This window comes from Staurois parvus, unplaced genomic scaffold (assembly GCF_062004578.1).
Source record: "Staurois parvus isolate SC_StPar_1 unplaced genomic scaffold, SC_StPar_1.0 ptg000171l, whole genome shotgun sequence".
In the NCBI taxonomy this organism is placed as follows: domain Eukaryota; kingdom Metazoa; phylum Chordata; class Amphibia; order Anura; family Ranidae; genus Staurois; species Staurois parvus.
Genome location: NW_028317967.1, coordinates 1,631,758 through 1,648,893, shown reverse-complemented (window position 1 = coordinate 1,648,893; position 17,136 = coordinate 1,631,758). Strand labels below are relative to the sequence as shown.

Sequence of the window (17,136 nt, the reverse complement as noted above, 5' to 3'; positions counted from 1 at the left end):
TCATCTCTTGTATCGTGTCCGCAGTCTATGACCATCTCTTATACCATGTCCGTAGACCATCTCCTGTACCAAGTCCAAAGTCTACGACCATCTCTTGTATTGTATCCACAGTCTATGACCTTCTCTTGTATTGTATCTACAGTCTCTGAACATCTCTTGTATCCTGTCTGCAGTCTCTGACCATCTCTTGTACTGTACCTGCAGTCTCCGATCATTTCTTGTATCGTCCTTGCAATCTCTGACCATCTCGTTTCATGCCCACATTCTCTGACCATCTCTTGCATTATATCCACAGTCTCTGTCCTTCTATTATGGTATCCTGTACTGTGTCATGTCATCAACCTTTTATTATATCCTGTTGTGTATCTGCTTTCCATGACACAAAATATTTACTGAATTTTATGTGTGGCCTTTTAGTGATGTTGAGAGTCCCACTTATGGCCCCCCCAGAACGTTGATGCTGCTCTAATCAGGGGTGTGAACATTTATTTAAAAAACTACTTGTCCAAGGGACTAAATTGGCGGCTCAATCTACTTGCCTTGATAAAAATAATTTTACCAAAACTGTATTTAAATCTGAGGTGCTTTTAGGAATGTCTGGGCCTTTTAAAAACAAAAGAGGCTCTATGGAGACTTCAACTTTCACTTTTTTTCACATTGCACCGTTTATCTCCTACTCACCTCCCTGCTTGTCTTGTCTTCACACTGCACTCAGGGACTAGCAGGGAGGGGAGAGACCTTGTAGTGTATGTGACAAGCACTGATTGGGTTCTCATCAGGAAAAGGGAGTGGTGGGCTCTAAGCGCATCTGCTGAGCGAGTAAATAAGACGCCGACCCCTATGAGAAAAAAGAACAAAAACACTTTATTCCTTCAGGTCACCCTCGCATACAGAAACACACGGGGGCTCAGTACTACTGCTCTTCTGGGAAGGCTGTCCACAAGGTTTAGGAGTGTCTATGGGAATGTCTGACCATTCTTCCAGAAGTGCATTTGTGAGGTCAGGCACTAATGTCGGACAAGAAGGACGAGAAGGCCTGGCTTACAGTCTTAGCTCTAATTCATCCCGAAGGTGTTCTATGGGGTTGAGGTCAGGACTCAGTGCAGGCCAGTCAAGTTCCTCCACCCCAAACTCGCTCATCCATGTCTTTATGGACCTTGCTTTGTGCACTGGTGTGCAGTCATGTTGGAACAGGAAGGGGCCATCCCCAAACTGTTCCCACAAAGTTGGGAGCATGAAACTGTCTAAAATGTCTTGATATGTTGACTCCTTAAGAGTTCCCTTCACTGGAACTAAGGGGCCAAGCCCAACCCCTGAAAAACAACCCCACACCATAATCCCCCCTTCACCAAACTTTACACTTGGCATAATGTAGTCAGGCAAGTACTGTTCTCCTGGCAACTGCCAAACCCAGACCTGTGCATCGGATTGCCAGACAAAGAAGCGTGATTTGTCACTCCAGACAACACTTCTCCACTGCTCTAGAGTCCAGTGGTAGCGTGCTTTACACCATCTGACGCTTTGCATTGCACTTATTGATGTAAGACTTGGATGCAACTGCTCGGCCATGGAAACCCATTTCATGAAGCTCGCTACACACGGTTGTGCTAATCCGAAGGCCACATGAAGGTTGGAGGTCTTTAGCTATTGACTCTGCAGACAGTTGGTGACTTCTGCGCACTGTTTATTTCAGACTCCGCTGTCATTTTACGTGAACCCAGGCTAAAGAGGCAGCTTGCCACAGCAGTGCTAAATGCAAAAAGAAAACCACCTGCTTGGCACCTGGAAGTGCATGTCCCGGGCGTCGTGTGATATGATTTGCACATCACTAATGCCTGTACCATCTCATATCGGAGTGTGACTATAGGTCTGCCTGGCCACTCTGCTGTAACTGTTACTAACCTGTAACAATCCCCCTATAGATCTGACATACCCTTTGATTCCCTACTACTCCATACCTAATGCTACAGATAAGGGACAGAGGCTCTGAGCAGCAGACAACCAACTCCTCTGTCTTGCACATTTCTGGTCCATTGGTACCAGCACAAAATCAACATCCATGATGCAGTGTGTCAAAAGCATTAGCACAGCAGTTTCTGTTTTCTCTCTAGTCTCCCCAGTAATGTTCTTTTATCATCTGTTGATCCTGCCAGTAGACCTGACATGTGTCAGTCTTCTTTACCAGGATAACGACACTGTTTGTTCTGCAGCAAATTCACACTGTAGCTTTGTCACCCTATGCTGAATAAGTTACACTTACCTGCCTGCTCACAGCTAGAGCTTTTTTTTTTTGCTTGGGATCAGCACAGGGCCAATCAGCACTGTACAGACAGAGGTCAGGGGTCCTGCATCCTCCTACAGGAGACTGAAAACTCCTCCTACAAGTGCTCTGCTGAACACTGATAGAAGTCACAAGACTGCTTCAACTGCTGATAAGAAAAGGTATTTAGCAGTTTATATTTACTAAAATAATTGCATTTCCATGTTCTGTGTACTGTGGGAGCCCAGATATAGTGAATGCAGGGTCCGGGGTTTAGTAACACTTTAACTACTTGTCTATCGGGCACTTTCCCCCTCTTCCTGCCCAGGCCAATTTTCATCTTTCAGCGTTGTCGCACTTTGAATGACAATTGCGCCGTCACGCAACACTGTACCCATATGAGATTACTTTGCTATAAGCAAGCATTTACCTGAATGACATCGATTCATTCAGGGGTTTTTTTTGTGCTTAGCTGTTGTGATTTGGCCACAGATAATCACATGACATGTGCATGTGATCGCTGTGACCATTCACAGCTAGACACTAGTACACAATGGATGGCATGAATGAAGCCATCCATTGTATACAACTGTCATGTGACCTGCTGTGATTGGTCACAGCAGGTCACATGGTACCGGCAACGGGGGCCGGTACTCAGATCTGTCATCGGCCGTGTCCGAGGTACACGGCCGGTGACAGATCACGCCGCTGCGCGGCTCTGCAAGCGCGAAAACTGCGCATGTGCGGGAGGACGCAATATGGCGTCCACCCGGAAATCTACAGCCTTTTCCCGGCCACCAAATGGCTATTGGTTAAAGCTCAACCCTTAATACCACTTTCAACTGAAAACCAAAAATGTAATATATTCCAGCTTGCCAATCATTAGATATGGTGGCTGCATTAGTTTTCTACTATACTTGCTGTATTAGAGTGCCTCTGTTCTGGATGACGGAGCAGCAGAGACCCCTTTGAACAGCAACATTGTCAGTCTGTGGGGAGGGGGGAGTGTTAGATGGACTAGCAGGTTTAAATACACTAACAAATTGAACAGCAACACTGTCGGTCTGTGGGGAGGGGGGAGTGTTAGATGGACTAGCAGGTTTAAATACACTAACAAATTGAGACCAAACTCCGGCTTTCTAAGCACTTCCAGCAAACATTCTTTTTTCCTTTTGGAATAAAGGTTTTCCATAAACAAGCTGACCATTGTAAGCACCCCTGCCAGTGGGAAATAGTTTGTCTCATCCCTGTGGCCCTCCAACTGTTGCAGAACTACAAGTCCCACCATTCTTATGCCTCTGGGAGTCATTATTTAAACTGTCAGTCTTGCAGTGCTTCATGGGACATGTAGTTCAACAGCAGCTGGAGGGCCACAGTTGCCCACCCCTGCTGTAACTGATACATCTGGAAGACACCTGCTTGCTCTGTTGAAAAACAACGGACTTACTGGCCAGATCATCAGGTGAAAATAAAGGAAAGAAAGTCTAAAGAGAAAACGAATGCAGCCATCACATCTAAGCTTTGATATAATAGAGGATTGCTTTTGGTTAAATACCGCCTTAACAAGAGTGTGAAGTGGAAGTTGGGACGGAGAGGAGTCGGGAGACGTCGGAGCTCGTCTCTATCACACACTGGGAAGTCAAAGTTGGGATGGAGAGGAGTCGGGGGACGTCGGAGCTCGTCTCTATTGCACACTGGGAAGTGGAAGTTGGGATGGAGAGGAGTTGGGGGGCGTCGGAGCTCGTCTCAATCGCACACTGTAAAGCGGAAGTTGGGATGGAGAGGAGTTGGGGGCGTCAGAGCTCGTCTCTATCGCACACTGTAAAGCAGAAGTTGGGATGGAGAGGAGTCGGGGGGCGTCAGAGCTCGTCTCTATCGCACACTGTGAAGTGGAAGTTGGGACGAGAGGACTCACGGGGCGTCGGAGATCGTCTCTATCGTACACTGTGAAGTGGAAGTTGGGACGGAGAGGAGTCACGGGGCGTCGGAGCTTGTCTCTTTCGCACACTGTGAAGTGGAAGTTGGGACGGAGAGGAATCACGGGGCGTCGGAGCTCGTCTCTATTGTACACTGTGAAGTGGAAGTTGGGACGTCGGAGATAGTCTCTATCGTACACTGTGAAGTGGAAGTTGGGACGGAGAGGAGTCGGGGGATGTTGGAGCTCGTCTCTATCGCACACTGTGAAGTGGAAGTTGGGACGGAGAGGAGTCGGGGGATGTTGGAGCTCGTCTCTATCGCACACTGTGAAGTGGAAGTTGGGACGGAGAGGAGTCGGGGGATGTTGGAGCTCGTCTCTATCGCACACTGTGAAGTGGAAGTTGGGACGGAGAGGAGTCGGGGGATGTTGGAGCTCGTCTCTATCGCACACTGTGAAGTGGAAGTTGGGACGGAGAGGAGTTGAGGGATGTTGGAGCTCGTCTCTATCGCACACTGTGAAGTGGAAGTTGGGACGGAGAGGAGTTGAGGGATGTTGGAGCTCGTCTCTATCGCACACTGTGAAGTGGAAGTTGGGACGGAGAGGAGTCGGGGGACGTCGGAGCTCGTCTCTACCATACACTGTGAAGTGGTAGTTGGGACAGAGAGGAGTCACGCGGCGTCGGAGCTCGTCCCTATCACACACTCTTTATTGAACATTTTCATGGCAAGGGTCAGCTTACATTTGGGCTTTATAATCATACTGCAGTAAAGTTTTGTTTTTTTAAATATCGGTGACAGGGTCTCTTTATAATGGGCAGTCCCTGGGGGACATTGTACAGAATGTGGGACTGTCCCTGGAAATCCAGGACAGCTGCAGTTCATATAAACAAAGGGCCCAGCTCAGGAGCCATGGCCGGCCTGTGGAGGTATCTGGGAGCGGAGGATGACGGGGCTGACACAAATTGCTGGACTCCCCCCGTGCCCACCCCAGGGTGCCTAGGCTGCAGGTGAAGGGTTAAAGCACGGTAGTGATGGAGGCCCGGTCACCGCCCCCCCAATTCCCCTCCCCCGTGCTGCACTCACCCGCCCCCCTCCGCCGCTCAGGCCCGGTACACCGCACACGGGATCCATCCGCTCTTCACCTTCCTCCTCCCGATCCCCCATCTCAGCACGGGCGCGCTCCCGCCGCGGGCACGAGCAGAGCTGTGCCCGGGCTCCATGACACACAATGGAGGGAGCCGTGTACAGGCCTGGGTGGGGGATCAGGAGAGCCAGTGTGGGGGATTGTCAATTAAAAGGCCCCAAATATGTTCCTATTGACAAATAAAACACCCCAATGTGTCCTTATTGACAAAACACCCCAATGTGTCCTTATCGACAAATAAAACACCCCAATGTGTCCTTATCGACAAATAAAACACCCCAATGTTTCCTTATCGACAAATAAAACACCCCAATGTTTCCTTATCGACAAAACACCCCAATGTTTCATTATCGACAAATAAAACACCCCAATGTGTCCTTATTGACAAAACACCCCAATGTGTCCTTATCGACAAATAAAACACCCCAATGTGTCCTTATCGACAAATAAAACACCCCAATGTGTCCTTATCGACAAATAAAACACCCCAATGTGTCCTTATTAACAAAACACCCCAATGTGTTATTAAATAAAACACCCCAATGTGTTATTAAATAAAACACCCCAATGTGTCCTTATCAACAAATAAAACACCCCAATGTGTCCTTATTGACAGAACACCCCATTGTGTTATTAACAAATAAAACACCCCAATGCAGAGGCGGACTGACCATTTGGATACTCAGGCACTGTCCGAGGGCCCGGGGTCAGTAGGGGGCCCCATGAGATGCTCCTGGTACCGTTTTCATAGGCTTTTTTGAGTTTGGGCAAGGACACAAGGGCCCCATGATCCCCTATTGCCCGGGGGCCCCATGAGTTGTCAGTCCGCCCCTGTATAAAAGTATATATAGTGTTGCGCTCCCAAACCTTCAATCAATATATTATTATTTAAATCACTTAATCAAAAAGCTTTTTTTTCAATAATTAAGAATGATGTGTATGAATAAACATAAATTCTAATATTCTTATACTCTGAATACACTCAGATAAACCATGTGCATAGAAAAATAAAAAATAAAAATGGTGAACAGACAAATATAAAATGAAAAATAAATAAATAAAATATAAAAAATAAAAGTAAAAATAAAATAATGTCCCAAAAAAGTGACTTTGTGCTGAAAAATCTTCAATGATTATGAAATCGGTGACTGCTTGTGAATCCTCCCTCAAGTGAAGATGTGCGCTCACCTCATATGAAGCCTGCAATTAGGCTATATAAGCTTGCGGTTCACCTCCTTTGGAACCTGCTTGTTTGGAACTCCTGTTTTAAGATATCCATGGTATACGACATATGCTATGGAATGAATCTCCTCTCCAGAGTGTGCTATTCCTCTATATTTTCATCTCCATACGGTTCTCCACATACAAAAAAGATCTCAACATGGTGCTTTATCGTTTTTAAAAGGATTAACTTTATTTGCTTTAGGATATGGCACTCACATGTGTACGGATAGTGGTAGTACAAATCCGATCCCAAACTGCCGCTGACTGCCGGAGCTGTGTACTCGTGGTCCGGCAAACGGACTGACTCCCTCCGAGTGACGCTAACAGTCCCACCCCTACGCGTTACGCCACTGGTCACGTGGCTTCATCAGGGGGATTTGATTGGTCTGTCACTCGCATATTGCCGGCAGAGCTAATGGCTGGTCAGATTATAAACCAGCAACAGCGCTTGTGCTCTGGGAGCAATGAACCCGATGTCCAAATAGATATGGTGATGTTTCAGATACTTCCAGATAATAATCACAGCCAAAAAACTTTGCAGCCCAAGCTCTTATGATGAACTTCTCCACTTTCTCATACCTCCATGAGAGCATGCAGTACAAAACAAGGTGTTCAACAGACACCAGCTTCAGTCGCAAAAAAGGGTTGAGATACAGTTAACGCTCACCGCAGATCTCTCCCATACAGCACAGACCAGCAAGGCTCTCGAACGTCCACATCAAATAGGCTACGCCCAACCGGTTTTGTCACACCGACGTCATTAAGGGGCAGTGTTTTTTGAGTTTGGGCAAGGACACAAGGGCCCCATGATCCCCTATTGCCCGGGGGCCCCATGAGTTGTCAGTCCGCCCCTGCCCCAATGTGTCCTTATTAAATAAAACACCCCAATGTGTCATTAACAAATAAAACACCCCAATGTGTCCCTATTGGCAATAAAACACCCTGATGTGTCCCTATTGGCAATAAAACACCCCAGTGTGTCCTTGTTGACAAATAAAACACCCCAGTGTGTCCTTGTTGACAAATAAAATACTCCAGTGTGTCCTTGTTGACAAATAAAACACCCCAATGTGTCCCTATTGACAAATAAAACACCCCAATGTGTCCTTATTGACAAAACACCCCAATGTGTCCTTATTGGCAAATAAAAGGCCCCTGATGCACACCTCCCAACTTTTGAACTTGAGGAGGAAAGTGACCTGCAGCGTGTGTAACGCAACGTCGCAGAATGGGTGTGGCCAAATGCTGACCAGTGGGAGGGGTCTACGGGGCGTGGTTAAACAAAACCCGGACTTTCTTGTACTTATAAAATATGCTTTGATTGCTCTGCCACAAACAAAAGTCTCACGGGCACAAACCCCAGCACAATCATTGAAAAAAAATAAAACTTCCTTTACAAATGCTTTTGCATAAACTGTGGAAGAGTGCGTTACACAAAGTGTGGCAGGATTCAGGGATGTGTTATGTACAGAGTGTAGGATTCAGGGATGTGTTATGTACAGAGTGCAGGATTCAGGGATGTGTTATGTACAGAGTGCAGGATTCAGGGATGTGTTATGTACAGAGTGCAGGATTCAGGGATGCGTTATGTACAGAGTGCAGGATTCAGGGATGCGTTAGGTACAGAGTGCAGGATTCAGGGATGCGTTATGTACAGAGTGTAGGATTCAGGGATGCGTTATGTACAGAGTGCAGGATTCAGGGATGTGTTATGTACAGAGTGCAGGATTCAGGAATGTGTTATGTACAGAGTGCAGGATTCAGGGATGTGTTATGTACAGAGTGCAGGATTCAGGGATGCGTTACGTACAGAGTGCAGGATTCAGGGATGCGTTACGTACAGAGTGTAGGATTCAGGGATGCGTTACGTACAGAGTGCAGGATTCAGGGATGTGTTATGTACAGAGTGCAGGATTCAGGGATGTGTTATGTACAGAGTGCAGGATTCAGGGATGCGTTACGTACAGAGTGCAGGATTCAGGGATGTGTTATGTACAGAGTGCAGGATTCAGGAGTGTGTTATGTACAGAGTGCAGGATTCAGGGATGCGTTATGTACAGAGTGCAGGATTCAGGGATGTGTTATGTACAGAGTGCAGGATTCAGGGATGCGTTATGTACAGAGAGCAGGATTCAGGGATGTGTTACGTACAGAGTGTAGGATTCAGGGATGCATTACGTACAGAGTGTAGGATTCAGGGATGTGTTATGTACAGAGAGCAGGATTCAGGGATGTGTTATGTACAGAGAGCAGGATTCAGGGATGTGTTATGTACAGAGTGCAGGATTCAGGGATGCGTTACGTACAGAGTGTAGGATTCAGGGATGCGTTACGTACAGAGTGCAGGATTCAGGGATGCATTACGTACAGAGTGCAGGATTCAGGGATGCGTTACGTACAGAGTGCAGGATTCAGGGATGCGTTACGTACAGAGTGCAGGATTCAGGGATGCGTTACTTACAGAGTGCAGGATTCAGGGATGCGTTACGTACAGAGTGGAGGATTCAGGGATGCGTTACGTACAGAGTGCAGAATTCAGGGATGCGTTACGTACAGAGTGCAGGATTCAGGGATGCGTTACGTACAGAGTGCAGGATTCAGGAATGCGTTACGTACAGAGTGCAGGATTCAGGGATGCGTTACGTACAGAGTGCAGGATTCAGGGATGCGTTACGTGCAGAGTGCAGGATTCAGGAATGCGTTACGTACAGAGTGCAGGATTCAGGAATGCGTTACGTACAGAGTGCAGGATTCAGGAATGCGTTACGTATAGAGTGCAGGATTCAGGAATGCGTTACGTACAGAGTGCAGGATTCAGGAATGCGTTACGTACAGAGTGCAGGATTCGGGGATGCGTTACGTACAGAGTGCAGGATTCGGGGATGCGTTACGTACAGAGTGAAGGGTTCGGGGATGCGTTACGTACAGAGTGTAGGATTCGGGGATGCGTTACGTACAGAGAGCAGGATTCAGGAGCGTGTTACGTACAGAGAGCAGGATTGAGGGATGCGTTACGTACAGAGAGCAGGATTCAGGAGCGTGTTACTTACAGAGTGCAGGATTCAGGAATGCGTTATGTACAGAGTGCAGGATTCAGGGATGCGTTATGTACAGAGTGCAGGATTCAGGGATGCGTTATGTACAGAGTGCAGGATTCAGGAGTGTGTTACGTACAGAGTGCAGGATTCAGGGATGCGTTACGTACAGAGTGCAGGATTCAGGGATGCGTTACGTACAGAGTGTAGGATTCAGGGATGCGTTACGTACAGAGTGCAGGATTCAGGGATGCGTTACGTACAGAGTGCAGGATTCAGGGATGCGTTACGTACAGAGTGCAGGATTCAGGAGCGTGTTACGTACAGAGTGCAGGATTCAGGAATGCGTTATGTACAGAGTGCAGGATTGAGGGATGCGTTATGTACAGAGTGCAGGATTCAGGGATGCGTTATGTACAGAGTGCAGGATTCAAGGATGCGGAACTGTAGGACAAAGGTGAAAATGTGAGAAAGTGCCACCCAATCCGGGAGTATTGGGAGGTATGCCTCATGTGTCCCAACTGACAAATATAAGGCCCCAAATATGTCCCTATTTACAAATAAAACACCCCATTGTGTCCCTATTGACAAATAAAATGCCCCTATATGTCCCTATTACCAAATAAAACACCCCAATTCGTCCCTATTTACAAATAAAACACCTCAATGTGTCCCTATTGACAAAATGCCCCTATATGTCCATATTAACAAATAAAATACCCCAATATGTTACTGTTGACAAATAAAACACCTCAATGTGTCCCTATTGAGAAATAAAAGGTCCCGCTTACAGCTGAATGTAGACAAAAGAATTGCTGGCAATGAAAACTTGAGAATAAAACAGCGTGGAGTTTGGTTTCAGTTTGTTAGTATATCTAAATTTTCTAATCCATTTAAACACTCCCCCCCCCATCCCCAGACTAACAATGCTGCTGTTTGCTGAGCCTCCTGTGCTCCTTCATCCAGAGTGGTGTCTCACTAACACTGGAGGTGTGTTACTGGCAGATCACCAGGTGAAAACAGAGGGAAAAAGCCAATGAAAACAAATCTAATGCAGCCACCAAGTCCAAGGATTGCTATCCTGCAATATAATACATTTTTGATTGTGGGTTTAATACCGTTTGAAGGCAGAACTAAACCTAACTTCTAGAAAACAGCAAGCAGATATATTTCTTCTGCAATAATAAACATTTACCTGCCTGTTTGCAGTTTCTTATTGAATACACATGTGCAGCTCGGGGTGCATTCTCAGCACACTCTGGCTGTGTCAGAATGACTGACTCCTTATGCGCATCTTCGGGATGACGTCATTCCCCACCGGGCCAATTAAGAGGCTGAAAACGTGGTACCCAGGGAGAAGATGACAGTGGCCGGTAACGGATGTAACTACCGCATTACTGGAAGCTGGAGGTGAGTATATTTTACCCTTTAATAGAAAAAAATCTGTATACATAACTTTTGGCTGGTGTCTTCTGTTAATTTGCATGACGTCATGGGTCCTCTTGTGAGCAGGCCCTGAATGCTGCAGCGAGCGGGGTCATGTAATGACGTGGTACAGTTCTCTGTGGTATTCTGTGAGTCCGGTCAGCCTGATGACATGCACTCAGGGGAGGGGTCCCTGACTCCTTGAGCTCACAGGGTTGATGATGTCATTCAAACAGTAAAATAATTGCAAAGCAGTGTGTCTGTAGGCAGCAGTGCTGGGAGGAGAGGATTGTAATGAGAGAGGATTCTTTTATTTTGGCAATGGCTGGCCTTTTTTTTTTTTTTTTTTTATAGGCCCTTTTCACATGGACATTCCATTTCTTTCTTCAGTTTAGTCACGTTTTTTTCCAAGAAAAAAACGGATCAGTTCACAATAGTTTTTCATCAGTTTACATTCTTTTTTCACTTATTTACACCCATTTTTCATCCGGCTTTCATCTGTTTACATCCGTTTTTGTACATTTATATCTGTTTTTTTGTCCAGTTACATCCGTTTTTGTCTGTTTACATCCATTTTTGTTCATTTAAATCCGTTCACATTGTCCATTTACCATTTTTCATCCGTTCTGGGGTTTTTTAACAGAAGAAAAATAGGGTCTTCTTCCGTTCAAAAAAATGGATGTTAACGGATGCGGACATTAACGGATGTAAATAGATGATCATCCATTTACATCCGCTAGTCCATAGAAATACATGTGTGTCCGTTTTTCATCCGTAAATAGACAGATGAAAAACGGACATACGGAATGCCCGTGTGAAATGGGCTTTTGGGAAACTGGAGTTGAGTTGTGTAGAATTGTTAGTAATTGGGTTGCTTTAAAGTATATTTTCATTTTATTAGCTGTTCAGTGACTAAATTGCCACAGACATTGCATTAAAAATGACACACTGTACACCATCAGCTAACATTTATTAGCCAGGGGGGCATAGAACCTGCAAAGCCATGTTCTGTCCATACTTTGGCAGCTCTGCAACCCTAACACTAATCCTCCCTGCAACACTAACACTAATCCTCCCTGCAACCCTAACACTAATCCTCCCTGCAATCCTAACATTAATCCTCCCTGCGACCCTAACACTAATCCTCCCTTTAACCCTAACACTAATCCTCCCTGTAACCCTAACACTAATCCTCCCTGCAACCCTAACACTAATCCTCCCTGCAACCCTAACACTAATCCTCCCTGCAACACTAACACTAATCCTCCCCGCAACCCTAACACTAATCCTCCCTGCAATCCTAACACTAATCCTCCCTGCGACCCTAACACTAATCCTCCCTTTAACCCTAACACTAATCCTCCCTACAACCCTAACACTAATCCTCCCTGCAACCCTAACACTAATCCTCCCTGCAACCCTAAAACTAATCCTCCCTGCAACCCTAACACTAATTCTCTCTGCAGCCCTAACACTAATCCTCCCTGCAACCCTAACACTAATCCTCCCTGCAACCCTAACACTAATCCTCCCTGCAACACTAACACTAATCCTCCCCGCAACCCTAACACTAATCCTCCCTGCAATCCTAACACTAATCCTCCCTGCGACCCTAACACTAATCCTCCCTTTAACCCTAACACTAATCCTCCCTACAACCCTAACACTAATCCTCCCTGCAACCCTAACACTAATCCTCCCTGCAACCCTAAAACTAATCCTCCCTGCAACCCTAACACTAATTCTCTCTGCAGCCCTAACACTAATCCTCCCTGCAACCCTAACACTAATCCTCTCTGCAGCCCTAACACTAATCCTCCCTGCAACACTAACACTAATCCTCCCTGCAACCCTAACACCCTTCCTGTATCTTTAATACTAAGCCTCCCTGTAACGTACACACTGAGCCTTCATATATCTCTAACATGTACTCTCTCTGTACCTCTAATTAGTACCGGGACAGGTTCGTCTAATGCCCAGGGCAGGGGTGCGTATTTGCACCCCCTTCCCTACTGTTAATGCATGCTGTAGAATAGGTTTACTGCCCTGGGTTCTCTGCCCCCCTTTTTAGCTGTGCCCAGGGCAGCTGCTCCTCCTGCCCACCCCTTGTCCCAGTCTATCCCTAACGCTAACCCTCTGTGTATCCCTAACAGTAGAAAAAAAACACAGCTCAGCTGCCTATTTTTACAGCCCTCTGGAGAAGTGTAGGCTTTCTGTAATTAAAATGTTTTCTTTATCGTACATCACAGGACACAGAGCAGGCTATTCATGAATATGTGGGTTATATGCCACCTATAGGTGAATGGACACTGGCCATCCAATCAGAGAGGAAGTCCTCCCCTATATAACCCTTCCTACACAGAAAGTACTTCATTTTTTCTTTTGCCAGTGTCTGTAAGTTGGATGGTCACTGAACATGTGCTGCATGTGCTCTGTGAGCACACTTGAAGGTCTGGAACGGTTCTGCTGAGAATCAATGACTTCAATCAGATCCATCCGAAAAGCTTTTAGCCAAAATGGATAATACCCAAGCCTCGCTGGATAGGAGAAGAATCATCAGGGTTTTGCCTGTAATGCAGACATATGGTGCTGGACCCTGCGTAATGGAACCCTGTGCAGTGTTTGTTCTCACCAAGGTTCTTTCCAGCAGGGTGCTGTATGGGTCCAAGGCAATGGCCTCTGGAGCAGAAAGGGGGACAGAGCCCACCATGATAGGTGAAGGTTGGAACCTTGCCCTCCCCCCTATAGCAGAAGTACTACTACAGGGTAGCAGGGCTGTGCAAAATCATGTATGTATATATACGTGATTTGCACTTCTGTGTAGGGGGCATGCGTGTGCTGCCCAACCTGCGCTGCTATTGGCAGCTAGTGATGTCAATCACTGGGTCCTGGCAGGCACTCAGCGATCATTGGGAGGAAAGCTGTCTGGGGAGAGACCTGTGTGTAAACAATACAGGTCTCTCTCCTGTCAGCATGGACGTGCGGAGAGATACAAAACAGCATGCCTCCCTAGTAAAACAGCACACAATTAGCCCTTTGCCCCAGATGTTAACCCCTTCCTGCCCAGTGTCATTAGTACATTGTCAGTGCTTTTTATTAGCACTGATCACTGTATTAGTGTCATGGGGGATGTCAATGGCAGTTAGTTCCCACCCAGTGTCAGAATACCGCAGTACCGCTATAAGTTGCTGGTCGCCACCATAACTAGTATAAAAAATTCTAGTATATACCGCCATTTGTAGATGTTATAACTTTCACAAAAACCAATTAATTTACACGTATTGGGATTTTTTTTTCAGCAAAGACATGTAGCAGAATACATTTTGGCCTAAATTTATGAAGAAATTAGATTTTTAACATTTTTTTTATTGGAAATATTTTATAGCAGAAAGTATAAAATAGTTAGTTTTTTTTCAAAATTGTCTTTGCAAAAAATAAAAAATGCACAGGTGATCAAATACCACTGAAAGAAAGCTCTATTTGTGGAAAAAAGGACATAAATTTAGTTTATGTATAGCGTTGCATGATCACACAATAGTCAAAGTAACGCAGCACCGTATCGCAAAAAATGGCCTGGTCAGGAAGGGGGGTAAATCCTTTAGAGGGCAAGTGGTAGAAATATGACTGTCTGGTCATTTCTCCTGGAGGCTACTGGGGTCAGCGTGCTGTTTGGTTTGACCAGGCCATGCTCTGTGGATTTCAGAAGGACTGCAGTTTTCTCCTCCAGCCACTAGAGGGCAGGGATCCGTTTTGTATAACCTACTCTTGTGTAATAGAGGCAGGAAGTAAAAGGTCGGCCAATTTTTATGACTGAAGTCACACAGGAAGGGCTGAAGGATAAGGCTCTTGTGAGAAGGCCGGGACTCACAGCAGTTTATGGCTGGATAATGAGGAGATAGTACTACCTATGGGGGAGCTGCATGACCAGACAGGACACAATTATACGCTGCATTAGTCTGCATACTTTTGGGGGGCTTGTGCAGCTGTTTTCTGATATACCCCTGCTTGGGTATCAGTGCAATCATAGGAGTTGTGTCTCCAAAATAGCTTGCATTTGATCTACAGGAGCTTGCATTTACTGTAGACTGCACTGAAGCATCATAAAGGCTGCTTTCAGGTTGGGTTTGATGCATATATGCTTGACTTAGTCCTGCAAAGCTAGTATGGGGCCCAAGTGCAAGTAATTTTCACACAGTTTGATGAAACTATACGCTTCTAGAAAGTGGAGCGGGGCACATGCAGCATATTATTGCATGCCTGCCTGCCTGCCTGCATAATTGTTGGTTTTATTCTAGCATGTACTGCATTCTGGCGCTTGCATGAACTGCATTCTGGCGCTTGCATGAACTGCATTCTGGTGCTTGCATGAACTGCATTCTGGCGGCGCTTGCATGAACTGCATTCTGGCGCATGCATGAACTGCATTCTGGCGCTTGCATGAAATTGCATTCTGGCGCTTGCATGAACTGCATTCTGGCGCTTGCATGAACTGCATTCTGGCGCTTGCATGAACTGCATTCTGGCGCTTGCATGAACTGCATTCTGGCGCTTGCATGAAACTGCATTCTGGCGCTTGCATGAAATTGCATTCTGGCGCTTGCATGAAATTGCATTCTGGCGCTTGCATGAACTGCATGCTGGCGCTTGCATGAACTGCATGCTGGCGCTTGCATGAACTGCATGCTGGCGCTTGCATGAACAGCATTCTGGCGCTTGCATTGTACTGCATTCTGGCGCTTGCATTGAACTGCATACTTTGGCAGGTCTGCAGGCGTGCATACCTGCTTAATTTAGTAGCTGTAGACCAACATGGCTATGGACCTGAAAACCTATTATACGTTTTATAAGGTCTAGGAAAGGATTTGAGTCACTCGACGCGTTTGCAGGCCTAAAATCAAACAGGAACATGAGTTCTATTTTAATTCTCAAGGCACTAGACATAAGTCTAGACATCTTTCTGTTTCAGATAGGATCGGTCTGATTAGTGGTGGCCTCTTTGCAAGAGTTAGATTTTGGGGGTCCAATGTCCTTAATGATGCATATCTCTGTGTGATGATTTTTTTTCAGACCCATCAAGGGTTCTGTGTTTTGCAGTAAATAATTGTCATTTTATGTTTTGAGGCACTGCTCTTTGGGCTGGTCACAGCCCCCCAAGTGTTCACATAGCTCCTAGCTGGGTGCTGAGTTTGCTAAGGTCAGGGGGGAGGGGGTTCAATCTTAGAATACCTTAATGTTCCTGTGCTCAGGGAGTGGTTGGTTCCAAGTTTTAAAGTGAAATATAAGAAGCAAACGGTATCCTTCAATAGGTCTCTGCATGAGGAAATGGTATTTGGGTTAAAGTAGGTTCCTATGTGAGGTTCCACTCCACCCTTTTGTAGAGGAACATTCTGTGTGTCTGGATCAGGAAGGTCCAAGCATTGGATTGCCAGAGAGCTTTGTCTCCGGGTATTACAGAGTCTGAAGTGGTGGTTTTGCTTGGAATCTGGAGAAGGGGTAATTTTCCTTCCAGTGATATGAAAGATAGTAGCCACCGATGCCAGTCTCTCCAATTGGGGGGCTGGTTTGGAGGTGGCTACAGTTCAGGGGACTAGATCTCCAAAGGAGGACTACCCATCAATACCTTGGAACTTTGGGCAGTACACTTTGCTCTGTATTACTGGATGAATCAGTTGCACAGGTTGTGGTCAGCGTTTCGTCCGACAATCCCACAGCAGTGGCTTATGTCAACCACCAGGGTGGCACCAAGGGTCATGCAATTCAGAAGAAGGTGCACCACATTCTGTCTGGGGCAGAACAGCATGTGCCGTCTCTGTCAGCAATAAATATTCCAGTTATAGAAAACTGGCAGGGGGGTGTCAGGAATCCCCGCTGCGACGAGCTCGGCGCAGGCGCAGTGCACCGCTCCGTGTCAGAATGCGGGCACTGAGACCTGGCCGTCCGCGGCGAGGGAGTTCGCGCATGCGCAGTGGGGACCGCGGGCGCGCGCGTGGCACCAATGGCAGCGCAGGGCGGGATATTTAAACGGCCCTGAGCTGTCATTCAGTGCCTTCTGGTCTTTCCTTGTATCCTGTATCTGCGAACCTGTTCTAAGTAAGTTATTGACCCGGATTATACCTGACCTTGTTGCCTTC

The 17,136-nt window shown here is 46.4% G+C and overlaps 1 protein-coding gene across 2 annotated transcripts in view; it reads right to left on the bottom strand.

Annotated features, from left to right (window-relative positions):
• PCNX4 (pecanex 4) overlaps positions 1 to 5,359 on the bottom strand; it is a 150,477-nt gene extending 145,118 nt beyond the window's left edge. Inside the window, exon 1 of one of the 2 annotated variants that reach the window (XM_089676543.1) lies at positions 5,261 to 5,359. The gene's annotated coding sequence lies outside the window, so the exon portion shown is untranslated. Of the gene's footprint in view, positions 1 to 681; positions 814 to 5,260 lie in introns of those variants that run through there. The other variant, XM_089676544.1, reaches the window with a different exon arrangement.
• Between the last annotated feature and the right edge of the window lie 11,777 nt (positions 5,360 to 17,136).